Below are 14,891 nucleotides of genomic sequence, written 5' to 3' on the forward strand. Positions count from 1 at the left end.
TTGCAGTACTCACCAGCTACATGTACCCAAATTGTCATCATATGTGCCATACTACACAATATGATCCTGTGGAAACAGCTGCAGCAGAAACAGCATGGGGCAGAGCCACACAGCCCCCCACCATTGCCAAGGCCTGCACAGGCACATAGTGACTCTGAGGAAAAACAACCTGAGCCTGCCCCAGTAGGCAGAAGGAGGCATGCCCAGTATGCCCTGGCCTTGGCAAAGAGGCAACGCATAGCACATACACTGACACAGGAGGGACCCAGGGAATAACACCCTCTCTGACTCTCATATACAGTAAATGGGATGCCAAACATGACACCACCTGTGCTCAACCATGTGTAGGGAGTGTACTATGTGCTCCGACATAGGCAGCCCTGCAGGACCACACTCAATACTGGGACGCCCACATAGTAAGTGACTCACACATGCCAGTCAGGGAGGTTCACATACCCAACAGCAGTCACAGCCAGCAGGACAGGTGTAGACAAACACAAACAAAGGCTGTGCTATGATCTCTGAATGATGCCTGTGGGTAACCCCCCCCCCCAGGCCTACACAGACAGACTACAGCAGGTCAGGCAGTGGGATGTTAGTACTGAAGGGTAGAAAGTCAGAAACTAATATGTAGGTCAATCAAAGCTAAGACCTGTAGTACACTGATATGCCTCTAGTCAGCATGATAGGTTAGAATGCAGAATGAAATGGAGTACCTGACATACCAGTAAAGTCAAAGCAAATGTGTACAGATGTCAGGAGTGCCCTCCCATCCTACGTAGAAATGTAATAACAGTCAGGTGTGCCTCCCAACCCTGTGTAGAAATGTAGTAACAGTCAGGTGTGTCCCCCAATCCTGTGTAGAAATGTAGTAAAAGTCATGTGTGCCCCCACCCAATCCTGTGTAGAAATGTAGAAACAGTCAGGTGTGCTCTCACCAACCCTAGCAATTTATGTAGTAACGGTCTGGTGTGCCCCCCATTCCTGTGTCGAAATGTAGAAATAGTCAGGTGTGCCCCCCAATCCTGTGTAGGAATGTAGAAACAGTCAGGTGTGCTCCCTCCAATCCTACGTATGCATGTAACAATGATCTGGTGTGCCCCCCAATCCGATGTGCACACATCGTAACAGTCAGGTGTGCCCACCCACAACTCTATGTAGAAATGTAGGAACATGTATGTGTAGGCATAATACCAGTGGAGCACAGATGCATAGAAGTGGCCAAGGTAGCAGGATAGGTTGTAGCATCTGCACAATATGCAGGTATGTGTGTGTTAAGTTGGTGTGTGTTTCATATTGTGTGAGAGTGGTTGGTATGTATGCATGTTGAGATAAGACCTGGTGGCCATTGCCACTAATGCTGATGAAAGGGACAAGTCCTCACAACTGAAGTGCCAAACACAATACCCACCAATATAACACAAGCTAGCAGTACGCCACTGCAAATGTATGGAGGTAATATGTGTCACCATCTGAAAGACTGACATGGCATGGCTGTTGGGCTAGATATATAAACAGTACACAGGGGAAAGTATGCCAGACATACAGTATATATTGTGTCACTGTGGAATGGGCACACCCTTGGAATAGTACAAACAGGTATGCATCACATTATCTCTTCCTGTAGTAGGGAATACTGATGTTGTCTGCCCAAACATTCACAGATCACAAAGGAGGTAGGACTGATGTAGTGAGAAACAGTGGATGCACCTGCACATGCATGCATAACTGGAATGCCCAATGTATATCTGTGTGTCAGCTGCAAGTAATGTCCATAGCACACATGCACCTAACTAACGCAAACGCCACCCACGGGTACCTCCCTGGTTGTACCCCTGCTTTGGGGAATGGTTACAATATGACCCCAACTGTATTTGGCAATAGCAAAAGAATGCAGCATGCAGTACCGGTGTCCCATGCAGGTGTGTCGCCAGCTGTAGGTAGCACCCTGCCAGCATCCACAACACCAGTCAGAACTGATAGAAAGTATTGGCATGAACACCTAGCACACCTACCTTGCCACCCCAGGGGAATATACTGTATGGCAGTCTGAGACTGTAGGACAGACAATTAATTAAATGGCCTGCCACATCTGGCTCGCATCAACAGCCAATGGCCCACAGGCATCTGCCAAGGCCCTGTGTCTCACACTTACTGCCATTGCATGCTATGTCATGGACACCCAATTAACAACACAACACACTCCACATACGCCATATGCAAGGCCATATGGCCAAACCACAGTGACATGTCCACCATGCCCCACTGAATGAACTGTCAACCAACACCAACACACAGCCGTGATGGGGTGATAACCATAGGGAAAGTATCAGAGAATGTATGTATAATGTAAGGAAGAAGAGAGAATAACTGAGGGGGGGAGGCGTGGCCAGCATGAAATGTGCAAGGTCCAGCACAAAGCTGTGTGCACACACTATCCCTGGCTGTAAACACATAACTGGGTGCCTACATACCTGCCCGTACACCACAATAGGGGTAATGTTCTGATTTATGGCCCCTGCCTCTGGGTAACCTGTGCGAATCTGTACAGCTGTGAGGTATTGCCATAGCAATATAAGGCTATACTGTCATGTTGTTGGATGTACATGCATGGGATCCCGTGCCAGCACTGTACCAAGGTGCTGAACCAGATACACAGACCCAGCTGCAAGTGTTTGCAGCACTCCCTCCAGGATGGCATGACCTACCATGAATATGTAGGCGTCTGCCCACAATACCGCACACAGCTGCAGTTACCCTTGTCCTCCAAGACATCACTGTGAGCAGGAATGCCCACCTGACAGTACATGAGGACAGAAAACATCACAGTGTATAACAATACACATGTCTGAATATCTCTGCTAACAGCAGTACCATGTAGCTGAAGCAGCACAGACACAATCACCTAGAGTACACACTATCCCCTGCACACTTTGTCCCCATATTGCCAAATGATCGACAGATACCCTGCAGAAACAGTTTTCTACCTGTAGGTGTACAACACAAAGGTCTGCACTGGAGTACAAACTGCCTAGAATCGATCCACACATGCAGTACAGAAGGGCATAATGGGCATGCTCCCACACTTAGAGAAATGAAGGCAATGTCAGACAATAGCATACTGAAAGGTCATATTGGGCATGCTCACACACTTACACACATGAATCCCATGTCTGCAAACAACAGTGGACCAGACATATCTGGCAGTTGCAGATGTTAGTGCAGACACTCCTCAGTATGCACCACTCATGCTTTGCACACACAGTGGATAGGAATACAGACATATATCCAAGGACAACACACTATAATAGGCCAAATGTAGATGTACATAGATGTGTGGAAGAGAGTGAGTGTGACAAGGAGCCATCCAGGCCTGTCCCACCCAGCACAAAGCGAAATGGCTACAACCACAAGAGGTTCAGATGTCACTCAGTGTAGATACTAGCCAACTGTATCTGTCAGCAGTACCGACTATGTGGTGCAAGTGCTAGCTGTACAAGGAAGTAGTCATCTAACAGCTGTATACACATACCTGTGGAATATGGCCCTGCATGTGCCTGCATGTGGTGTGTCAACCCCTAGATGAATGGCTTATGGCCCATGCACACACACTGGCCTCCCAATAGCCCTACTATGACAAGCCTGCTGAGGTCATCCACTGTGAAATACAGCTTTGGGAAGGTTGTAGCCCAGTAATCTCAGTGATGCATCCTATAACTTTGTACTGCTGTAGTGTGATAGAATAGTTAGGTAGGAGTTCTAATGCCAGACTTGGCAACTGTGTGTGTGTGTGTGTGTGTGTGTGTGTGTGTGTGTGTGTGTGTGTGTGTGTGTGTGTGTGTGTGTGTGTGTGTGTGTGTCTGTCTGTCTTTGTCTGTGTAGAGATCATTAGGCTAGTCACACTCACTACAATTCAAATGACATACTTTGACAAGGCTTCTGATGTCATCCACCCTGAAATACAGCTTTGGGAAGGTTGTAGCTCAGTAATCACTGAGGTGCATCCTATAACTGCTTACTGCTGTAATGTGATAAAATAGGTAGGTAGGAGTTCTAATCCCAGACTTGGCAACTGTGTGTATGTGTGTCTGTCTCTGTCTGTGTAGAGAGCAATGCTTTTTAGGCTAGTCACACTCCCTACAATTCAAATGCCCTACTTTGGCAAGGCTGCTGATGTCGTCCACTCTGAAATACACCTTTGGGAAGGTTGTAGCCCAGTAATCTCTGTGGTGCATCCTATAACTGCATACTTCTGCAGTGTGATAAAATAGGTAGGAGCTGTAATCCCATACTTGGCAACTGTGTGTGTGTGTGTGTGTGTGTGTGTGTGTGTGTGTGTGTGTGTGTGTGTGTGTGTGTGTGTGTCTGTGTTGTAATTCGTATCCTGGGTAGAGGTGGCTGTAAGTAACAACTGGAGTCAATGGGCAGCGGGTTTTGAAAATCTATTATATGGTGGCCCTAGTATATATCACAATGTCCACTGTACAGGGATAACAGATGTGAAATAGCCAAGAGGCTGGTGTGCATACCCATACCCACACATTTGACATCAAGGCCAGCCAAACAAATTGAGTGACCCTAGTATTACCCAGATAACACTCTCAACCCATGTCTCATACACACACTCACTTGCCTAGTCAACAGCTGCTATATTGGTAGTACCCTACATATTGCTCACTGATAGTAACCATGGTGTGATTGCAGGAGCTACAGTGGGCATGGCACCCCAACCATCAGTCCAATAGGCATGTACATGCCGACAGTGCACCTTTCCCATGTTCCCCACGAGACACCTGCAACACCTGTGGTGCCTTCAAATGTGATCCACAAAGGACATACCATGCTTGACAATACCCCCTGTATGGACAGATGCCACTAACACCAGAGAATACCAGTATCATGCTATCAACATAGGTGCTGGGTCAACCAGCCATCCATTAACAGTTCCCGCCATATGAGGCAAGGACTGGCAATCTGATGATAACAATCTGTGTACACAACATGGGCCAGACACCCCAGGTACAGTTCCACATGTCACTGTACATGCATGTGACATGTGTGCACATCCCAGACACCATCCATGTCATAGACTAAGGAACACATACATGGCAAGCAATGCACAGCATTGGCCACATGCAATAGTCACCCAGGTGACTGGTTCATTGGCCACACGCAGTAGTCACCCAGGTGACTGGTTGGTGAATACAATACCCACCTGTGTGGTCAGATCTAGACACTACACCCCTGAGCCACAGTGGAGACCATTGTCAAGGTATACCCATCACCTAGCCTTGTATAGCCATCTGGCACAATCGACTACAACACACCAGTGCAGCAATGCATCCATGCATGTCTGTACTGGCACCCTGTGTTTGTATGTGTTTTGTATGATGCATATGACAACATTCACACTCACTACAACCCCCATTGGCATACTGAAGCATGTTGTCTCATGTCAGACACCTCCACATACCCTTTGCCAGTATAACCTCCTTATGACCCCTGTGGTGCATGTGATACCTGCACTGTAATGTGTTGTGGCAATCCCACTAGTGATGATTCCTGGCCTTGCCAAGTGTGTCAATGTGTGTGTGTCCCTGTGAGAGTGTGGCTGTGTTGATGCTGGCACCTGTTCATGTTGACAGGCACGTGTACTACACCTACCATATAGCTACCATATCCCTGTTGCAAATGCCACTCACCATCACATATATGTTTTGAGGGCTCCTCAACATGTAACCTATGTGGTGCATCCAATAACTGCATCGACATGTGATAGCACCTCATAGTCATTAGGGGTTTGATACCCTGCACTGGTAGGCGTGTGACACAAACATTCTTATGCTTTCCTCTCCCACCCCCTCCCCGAGTATTATTTGCCTCTGTCTGACTCTCTCACTCCCAATCTGGTGGATGTGGAGACTTACACCTGCTGTGCTTAAGCAGCAGCATGTGTATTTTAAGTGTTGCCCATGATCAGCTGATGACCTCTGCACAAATTGCAGCCCTCCTATATCTGATTGCATGTGGAACAGCTGTGGTAACAGTCCCATAGCCAATTGCATGGAAACACACTCCAACATCTAGGAACATCATGTTGGTGTTGGGCCTTTACATTCACTGTGAGCAGGAACTCGATCCGTTGTTGGGCAAACAGCATCTCAGATGGATTGGGGATCTACCTCTAACAACATACACTGTGGAAACAGGGCAACACACAGGAGGGTGATGTGCCTGACCTGACTACAGACTGTAAGTGCTGCTGTACTGCATTTGGAGTAATGCTGGTGTAACAGGGTGAGTGTGTGGCTATGGCTGTCCTACATGTTTTAATAGCTGCCATGTCAGTGCTATGTTTATGAGGAAACCTCCATCTGTAGGGCCTTCTGCAGACTGGGCAGTGTGTGGTGCCTTTTGTTTCATGTGTTACCTACAGAGCACCTGTCTGTGAACTGCAGAAGGTAGTGTGAGGATTGCAGTTTGTAGATGGTGACAGCTGTGAGAGTTACTGACTTCATATCCTTCATAGGACATATGTTGCAACAAACCCTGTTGCAACAGTAAATGTATTAGGTTATCACAGCAACATGTTAATATTGCCTCAAGCATGTGCCTCCAGCCACACCTCTGTCACCCTTTGTATATATGTCATGCAATAAGAGGTGCATATGTGCTGTACACCATAATTAGTGTCATCATATCTGATAACAAGCCAGTGAGATATCAGATTGCTACACATGTTATGTGTAGTAGGGGTTACAATGTTTGACATAACCTGGACATTCTATGGTTGTGTATACAGTTTTGAAGTCTGTGTACTCATGGTGATTGTCGACACTGTGTGTATTGTTCATATGTACTTTGGCTTGTGAACACATTGTGGTAGATGTCATTGTTTGTGGTCCTGTTCTATCTGATGTTACATGCTGTTCCACTGTATGTTACCCTGTTGGCTTACATGTTTGTAGGGCCATACACACACATGTCCCATACCACAGTCAGGCTTTGGACAACACTGTGGAGTGGCCCAGTATATGTAGGGTTAGTGTGTAAGTGGCACATATGAGGATGGGGTTGCACAGATAGTCCATATACTGTAATATTATGCTAGCTTACCATATGTTGCTGTGGCTGTGTTCACATTGTTTGCAGTTATGCACTTTCACACAGGTGTATCATACTCTGTGCTGTGACATGCCTGTAGAGCCTGCTATACATGCTGGTACATGTATAGCATGGCAGTGTAGGCCATGTTGAGCTAGTCTGCCTGTAGCCTGCACAGTGCATTGTTACATGCTAGCAGCTTAGTGTACCTTTCCAGTGAGATGTCATGTCCAGATACTTGCCAGATGTACTGCTGCCTGTCCACAATAACAGTCATGTATGTCAAACAGAGCAGTGGGATGCTGTACAGATGTATGTCAATATCTAGTGGATAGTATGTGGCCATGGCACCTCCATACCAGTGGTTATCATGTGTCAGGACAGACAGGGATGTGTGATTGCATAACCTATGAGTGCAAATGTGTACCAGTAGTTACGTGTTATACCCATCTACATTGCTGTTAACATCCACACTGTCAGGCTTGGTCCACATGTCTTGCACTAAGGGGTTCTGTGTATACCTCTGGACTGTCCAGAGTATGTCAGACTGTCCACATATATTGGCCAATATCTCTACTGTAGTCCACAGGAGCATTGTGTGCTAGCAGTGGTAATGTTCTATGATGTCCTTAGGATATCTGTCAGTAGCCAATGGCGCACATGATAAAAGCAGATGTGACCACCCACACACACCATGTCTATGCTGCCTTAAGGTATATGGATGTACATTGCCATAAAATCCACCTTGGGTAAATGCAGGCCTACCACCTCCTGCCATACAGACTCTTCTGTCAGTGTGCATGTGATGGTGCCAGCTATGCCTTGTTATGTAACAGTTACATCCCATTGTGTCAACTGAGTTCTTTACCCCCTAGGGACTGTGTACAGAGTGTAGACAGAGGCTGCTGAACTATACATCTGCATTACTTACTGTTGATTGTTTGGTATCCTGTGGCCCAGTCTGTCTTTACTATTGTACTACTTGAAAGCCTCGGCCCGAACAGCAACATTTGTAAACCTTTCCAGACTACTGTATTAGTATAACTGTTTCACAGTTGCATTGCTCTGCTTATATGGATGTCAGTGTCTAAACAGCTATGTGACATGGGACATACAACTTTAATAGTACACAAATAAAGCTTCTCCATTTATGCAAACCTGTGTGTAGTGTTATATCCTTTGACCTCTCTGTGGGTATATATTGCAGGCAACGATTGTCATTTGTATGGGTGGCTAATACAGTGTCCAGTTGTTATGGTGGTAACTGTAGGCATAGTGGCTGTTCCATATTGTGTGCACCTTCTACATATGTATCTTACTATACATATCTCTGCGTGTGTATGTGTAGTTACATATATATCTATATATATATATATATATATATATATATATATATATATATATATATATATATATATATATATATATATATATATATATATATATATATATATATTTATATATATATATCTGTATCTGCATATATGTGTCTGTATATATGTATCCTAGGGATGTCGATAGCTTCCACATTGTACATTCCCTATGGGAGCCAGACTGTACTGCATGATATGTTACTGATACCAGCCTGGCATCATACAGGTGGGATGGAGTACTGTAAACATCTTGTGCCCATGTCGTGTCAGGGCCTGGTTATGGGATCTGCAACAGTTGGTAGTGTATTGCAGGGCAGACGTGTTTGGCTGTGGGGGGTATACCTATTCGTACAAGATGTATATTGATTGGGGCCTCGCAACTCCATTAATGGTGCATGTGGACATATATGTTTTTATGTTTCCATTGTTATCTACAGATGTATGTCTTTATATACCTATATATATATATATATATATATATATATATATATATATATATATATATATATCTGCTTACATATATATCACTTGCTGTATATAAATATATATATATATATATATATATATATATATATATATATATATATATATGGATTTGTAGGTATATATGTTTATATATATTTATATATATATATATATATTTATATGTTTATATATATATTTATATATATATATATATATATATATATATATTTGCATATATAGAAATGTTTTATCTGTTTACATATTAATATATATACACACACACATACATCTACATGATGAAATACATTCCCTGTACTGTTGAATGACTGGGCGGGATGATATGTTTGTATGGTCACTGGTAAAGGCTGAGTGCCGAAACTGGTTTGACGTATTTATGATGGCACAATAAAAGAGAATGATACTGGATGCTACCTGTTTGTGCTGGCCTTTTTCCTTTAATATGTTTGTATAAACAACAGGATTACGTGTGTCTGACATGGCTTAGTGGTAAATCGCTATGGTGTGCATGGTCCTGGGTTCGAGCCTTGCAGGAGCTGTTTATTTTGTTGCTAGGCAGAACAAGGCAGTTGGATGCAGAGTGATTAAGGCAGTTTTGAGCAGTTGTAAGCAGGTTTGTGTGGGTTTGCACCGAGGTAAGCACTACTAACGTCCAGTTACTGTTTCTTATATTCAGTTAGCATCTAAATTGCTTAACCTATGTAGGCATTGCTTTCCCCTGCGCAAATGGGCTTAATCCCGTTTACTGCTGCTTAAAAGTGCTTACTACCGCTTACCTCCTTGCTAATTTATTTAAAAGAAAAGAAAAAAAGGTTGTTAGGAAAGTGGTGAAAAAGGGGCACAAAGAGGGAAAGACACTAGAGAAAATAGCTAGGGATGTGCAGGGAGGATGTGGGGAAGGTCCATAGCTGCCCATTTCTTCTACAGCAACAGCTGTGCATATACTCTAAATTTGGAGGTAGATTTGGACACTCAATCCCCTTTGAGTAGGGTGAGGAAAACAATAATAAGTCATGATGCCAATTAGACCTGATTACATGTGTCCAGTGGACATGTGTGCGAAATGGACAGCTATGTATGGGGCGAGATTTTTTTTTTTGGGAACAGATTGCCCTTTTTTTCTTTGTTTTTCAGGTGAGAGTGGGATGTTGGGGGATGGATAGTAGGTATATTTGGGGAGGTAGGTTGGGTAGATTAACAGACAAGACAAACAAGACACATATTGGGGTGGTATGTGACACGTGGGGAGTAAACACCTTGATGGGGAGAGGTGTTGGGAAATCGGAAGCTCATGAACCCTCTAGTGGAAACAGTGTGACTGAGGTCCCCACCCATGGGCAGTCACCACTGCACCTTCAGAGCCCCAAAGGTGGCTGTGCTGGGGGCTGAGTCACATAGCCAGCCTGACCCTCTAGTCATGACAAATGGCCATCGAGCTGGTGTAGCAGATCACCAAGCTGCTGGTTGAGCTCGCTACGCACCACGACCTGGGCCTGGTGATGGTTGACAGGTTTCTGTCTGCACCTTCTACCGGGGGGGCAAGCCCCATCCCCTGAGGTGGTTCCACCTGGAGGTGGTGCAGGACCAACAGACAGGGAGGTCCCGGGTTGGGCCCCAGACATGCTGGTGTCCGGTGCCATGGCCAGCTGAGGAGGGACAGGTGATTCCGCTGGGACCGGCCTTCCCAAACATGCTATAGTCTTTAGAGTTTATCATCATATATGGGTTAGTAATAGTCAACACATTCCAGGGTTAGGTATAACAGCATGCATAGATATTCCCATTAACCCAGACACCAGATTCGGAACAGTTGCATAGCAAACAGAACACATGCATATATGGGACCACAGTGGTATTAATAACAGCATGCAAATATATTGATGGCACCATGCCACCAATGTTGGAATAATTCAATATAGCACATGCATGGGAATGATTAAAATATTTATCAAACAATATGGCATTATCAGAACATTGGAGTCATTACATACCGGTTGCGGTGGTTATGTTGTTTATTGTTGGAGATGTGGGGGGTGGGGAGATGTCAATTAACAACTAGTATATTCCTGTAGTCCACATTACTTTCCTAGTCAGTGCTGTTATCTGTACCTTACATGTCTTACTACACTACCCTATAGCCTTAGTTTGGACAGTGATATGGTTGTCGTCATTGTTATACATGAACTGGTTTTACCTGCAGTATACACGTCTTACCTGGTATACCTGTGGAGGGAATGTATGTTAATACTAACTGACTGTTTCTACACATACTCCCAGATTCTGAGTTGATGTTGTGCACATAGCTATCCAACTCTTTCTGCACAGACTCTGGCCATGTGTTGACCACATGCAGGTGTACCGGGACATGTCTAGAGTATTACCCTCTTCAGCCTTTAGTGATCTGACACACACATATACATGCGTTCCTACACAGTTATATTATGTAGCACAGTGTGAGTGACAGTGATCAGTGATACTTTATTATTCAGAGAAACTGCAACACTCACAATTCCTTACAATATCAGAGTAAACAGTACCAGTGCAGGGTATAATGTTTTTTATTTCTCAGCACAGTGTTTTTATCCGACGTACCTGTGGGAGCAATGTTTGTTAGCACTACTTGAATGTTGCCACACAAAGTTCCAGATTACACATTAGTATTATGCACATACATCTCACTCTCTTACTGTACACACTCTGGTCACAGCTTGACAACATGGGGGTGTAGATAGGACATTCTTGGCTTATTACTCTCTTAACAGTTTCAGGAGTTGCTACAGTGACATATTTGTTCACATAGATGTTGGACAATCACTTATATTCCCTGTTTGCTGGCTAAACATCTGGGATGTTCCCACAGACATACCAGGGGGACAGGGGGACATACAGCAGATATGGGCCCATATACTGGACATTCTGGTCCCATCTGTACAGTTGTGGGGTATGATTCTGTATGAAGCCCACTTCCACTCCCAGGATTCAGACCATGGCTGTGTCTGCTACAGCTTAAACACTGCCCATCAGAGTTGTGTGTGCTATATAGATATTTCTGTATATTTCCTATCTACTTTCTGTCTTGTAATTTTCCTTTGCTTTTGCATTCTGACCTTGTATTACAACACTCTTATACATATTTCCTAGACAGTTATATTTTGTAGGATAGTGTGGGTGACAGTGTTGAGTTATACCTCATTATTCAGAGCAACTGCATCAGTCACAATGCCATACAATACCAATGTAAACAGTACCAGTACAGGGTATCATTATTGTATTTCTGGGTACAGTGTTGGTATCTGACAGACTTGTGGGAGAAATGTTTGTTAGCACTACCTGAATGCTGCCACACACAGTGCCAGATTCCACATTACTATTATGCACATACATCTCACTCTGTTACTGTACACACTCTGGCCACAGCTTGACAAGATGGGAGTGTAAATGGGACATACATGGCTTCTTAGTCTCATAAGGTTTTGGGGAGTTCCTAGTGTGCCAGCTTTCTTCTCATAGATGTGTGTCAATCAGTTGTAGTTTCTGTTTGCTGCCTTTACATCTGGGATCATCCCACTGATTTCCCAGGGGGACAGGTTGACAGGCAACAGATATGGGCCACTTTACTGGACATTCTGGACATATATGTACAGTTGTGGGGTATGATTTTGTATGAAGACTACTACCACTGGCAGGTTTCGAACCATGGCTGTGTGTGCTAAAAGTACAACAGTTCACATCTCAGTTGCATGTGCTATTCGGGTTTTGTTGTCTGCCTTTTCCCTTTTTTCTATCTATGTGTCTCTCAGTTGTACTAAATGACCTCTGGGGATTACACCAGTCATATACAGACATTCCTACACATTCTATTTATGGTGCATGGTGTGGGTAACAGTGCTTAATACAACAGTACTATTATGTGAATGCAAATCTACATTACCATATGATACCAGAGTATACACATGCAGTCCAGCAGTTAGACCTTTATTGTCAGGCTATTACACTTTTATTTACATATATAAATCTCTTCCTGCCATATTCTCCGGTGTATGCAGTACTTGCCTTAATCAATACACTTTTTATACAGGCAATTAATTTACTAATACGTTTAGATTTATTTCCTATGACAGTACATGCAAGAGTATTACTGACCTGCTTTACATTGCAACCTCTACAGGTGACTTCTATGGGCCTCCTGGTTCATGGCCCACTCAATTGCAGCTGTGGAGGACATAAGAGGAATATTTAGCCGTAACTATCCATGATATACATGAGCTGGCAAGTATTACACACATAGTGGGGTGATACTTACACACAGCTGGGACATCCCCTGCCATTCTAGCATCTTGGATCCACTGCTCCAAGATGTCCCCCTTACACTGCTTCAGGTCAGCATAGTGATGCCTGACCTGCTCACCAGTTCGGGGTATGCCAGTGGCACTGGTGAGGTCACGGGCGAGACGGTCCCAGGCTTCCACCTTATATTGGGAACCCTGGTACTGGCCCTGCAGCAGTCTCTGCTCATGGTCTTTGTCTTTGACAAGGAGTCCTGCCATGACTCTGGAATCCTGGATGCATTAGCACTGCGCCCAAAAGCACACACCCTCTCCCCTTCCTGACATGGTGCCTGCAAGGGAAGCTACAACCAGTTATGAGATGTATTCCTGCCTGTTAGGTTTAAATAGGGCCAATTTTCCACACTTTTTCATGATTGGGCGGTTTTGGAAAGGCTAAGTTATGGACAAACCTGCTTACCTAAGGTTGGAATTGTTTAAAGGGATATAACACTGGGCACATTGAGTTAGCTGGCCTACACATTGCTTACACCTCCTAAGCTGGCCTGTGCAATGCATTATGTTTTCTTTTTGGCATTGATTTATTACTCATTACATCTTATATGTATGCCTGGTATACATGATCCATGTGTATGTACACTGTATGGGGTCCTTGTGTTTTATTGGGGACTTCCAACACCCTATTGCAATTACACCTCACTTCTGGGCTTACTGCTGTACTCCAGTTCACATATTTATGTTATGTAGTGGGTTATGGAACATATGACTGTATACTGATTCCTTTCACAGGTTCAGTTTGATTTTACTATAGTGAGGACTTGTTTGCTGATACCTCGTTCTTCTGTACTGCTGTGATGGCTTGGTGGTTACCTACTGTGACTATAGGGTTCTGGTTTCAACATCTGCAAGGCAGTTTATTTTGTTGCTGGGCAGAGCAAGGGCCATTGGATACAGAGTTATTAAGGCACTTTTGAGCAGTTGTAAGCAGGTTTGTGCGGGTTTGCGTGAGGGTAAGCACTGCTAACCTCCGGTTAATGATGCTTACAGAGAGTTAGCTTCTAAATTGCTGAACCTGTGTGCACATTGCTTATCCCCATGCAAATGGGCTTAAACCAGCTTACTAGTGCTTACATATGCTTACTACTGCTTATTGGTGCTTAGATTTGCTTACTAGTGCTTTATTCATTATGACACTGACACCTCACATGTGCACTTAATGCAGTATTCCACTTCACAAATATATGTTATTTAGTGGGTTATGCAACAAAAATATTGGTCATAACATGCTTTGCCATGGAAAATGGAATGTGCTACAGTGGGACTTGAACTGGGAATGCCTGCTCATATGGCAAATGCTCTGCCCACTACACTATTGCTATTTTTCATTTGCATACAACTTCCTTGTTATCCTCTTCAGCCATTTAAGCTGCATTAACCGTAGCTAAGCGATGGGCACACCCGTGCACTTACGGTTAGCTTTAATTGAATTTTAAAATAAAAAAAGGTTTGTTCATTTTACTTGTAATTACTTGCTGTTGTACATGAGGAGGAATGTTGGTGGGGATATGTGGACACCTATGAGCGGTCTCGCTCATTTCTTAGCCCTTTCTGCTGTTATTCATTACGGTGACGTGTATATTCTAAG

This window comes from Protopterus annectens, chromosome 2.part0 (assembly GCF_019279795.1).
Source record: "Protopterus annectens isolate FY-2018-M chromosome 2.part0, PAN1.0, whole genome shotgun sequence".
Classification (NCBI taxonomy): Eukaryota; Metazoa; Chordata; order Ceratodontiformes; family Protopteridae; genus Protopterus; species Protopterus annectens.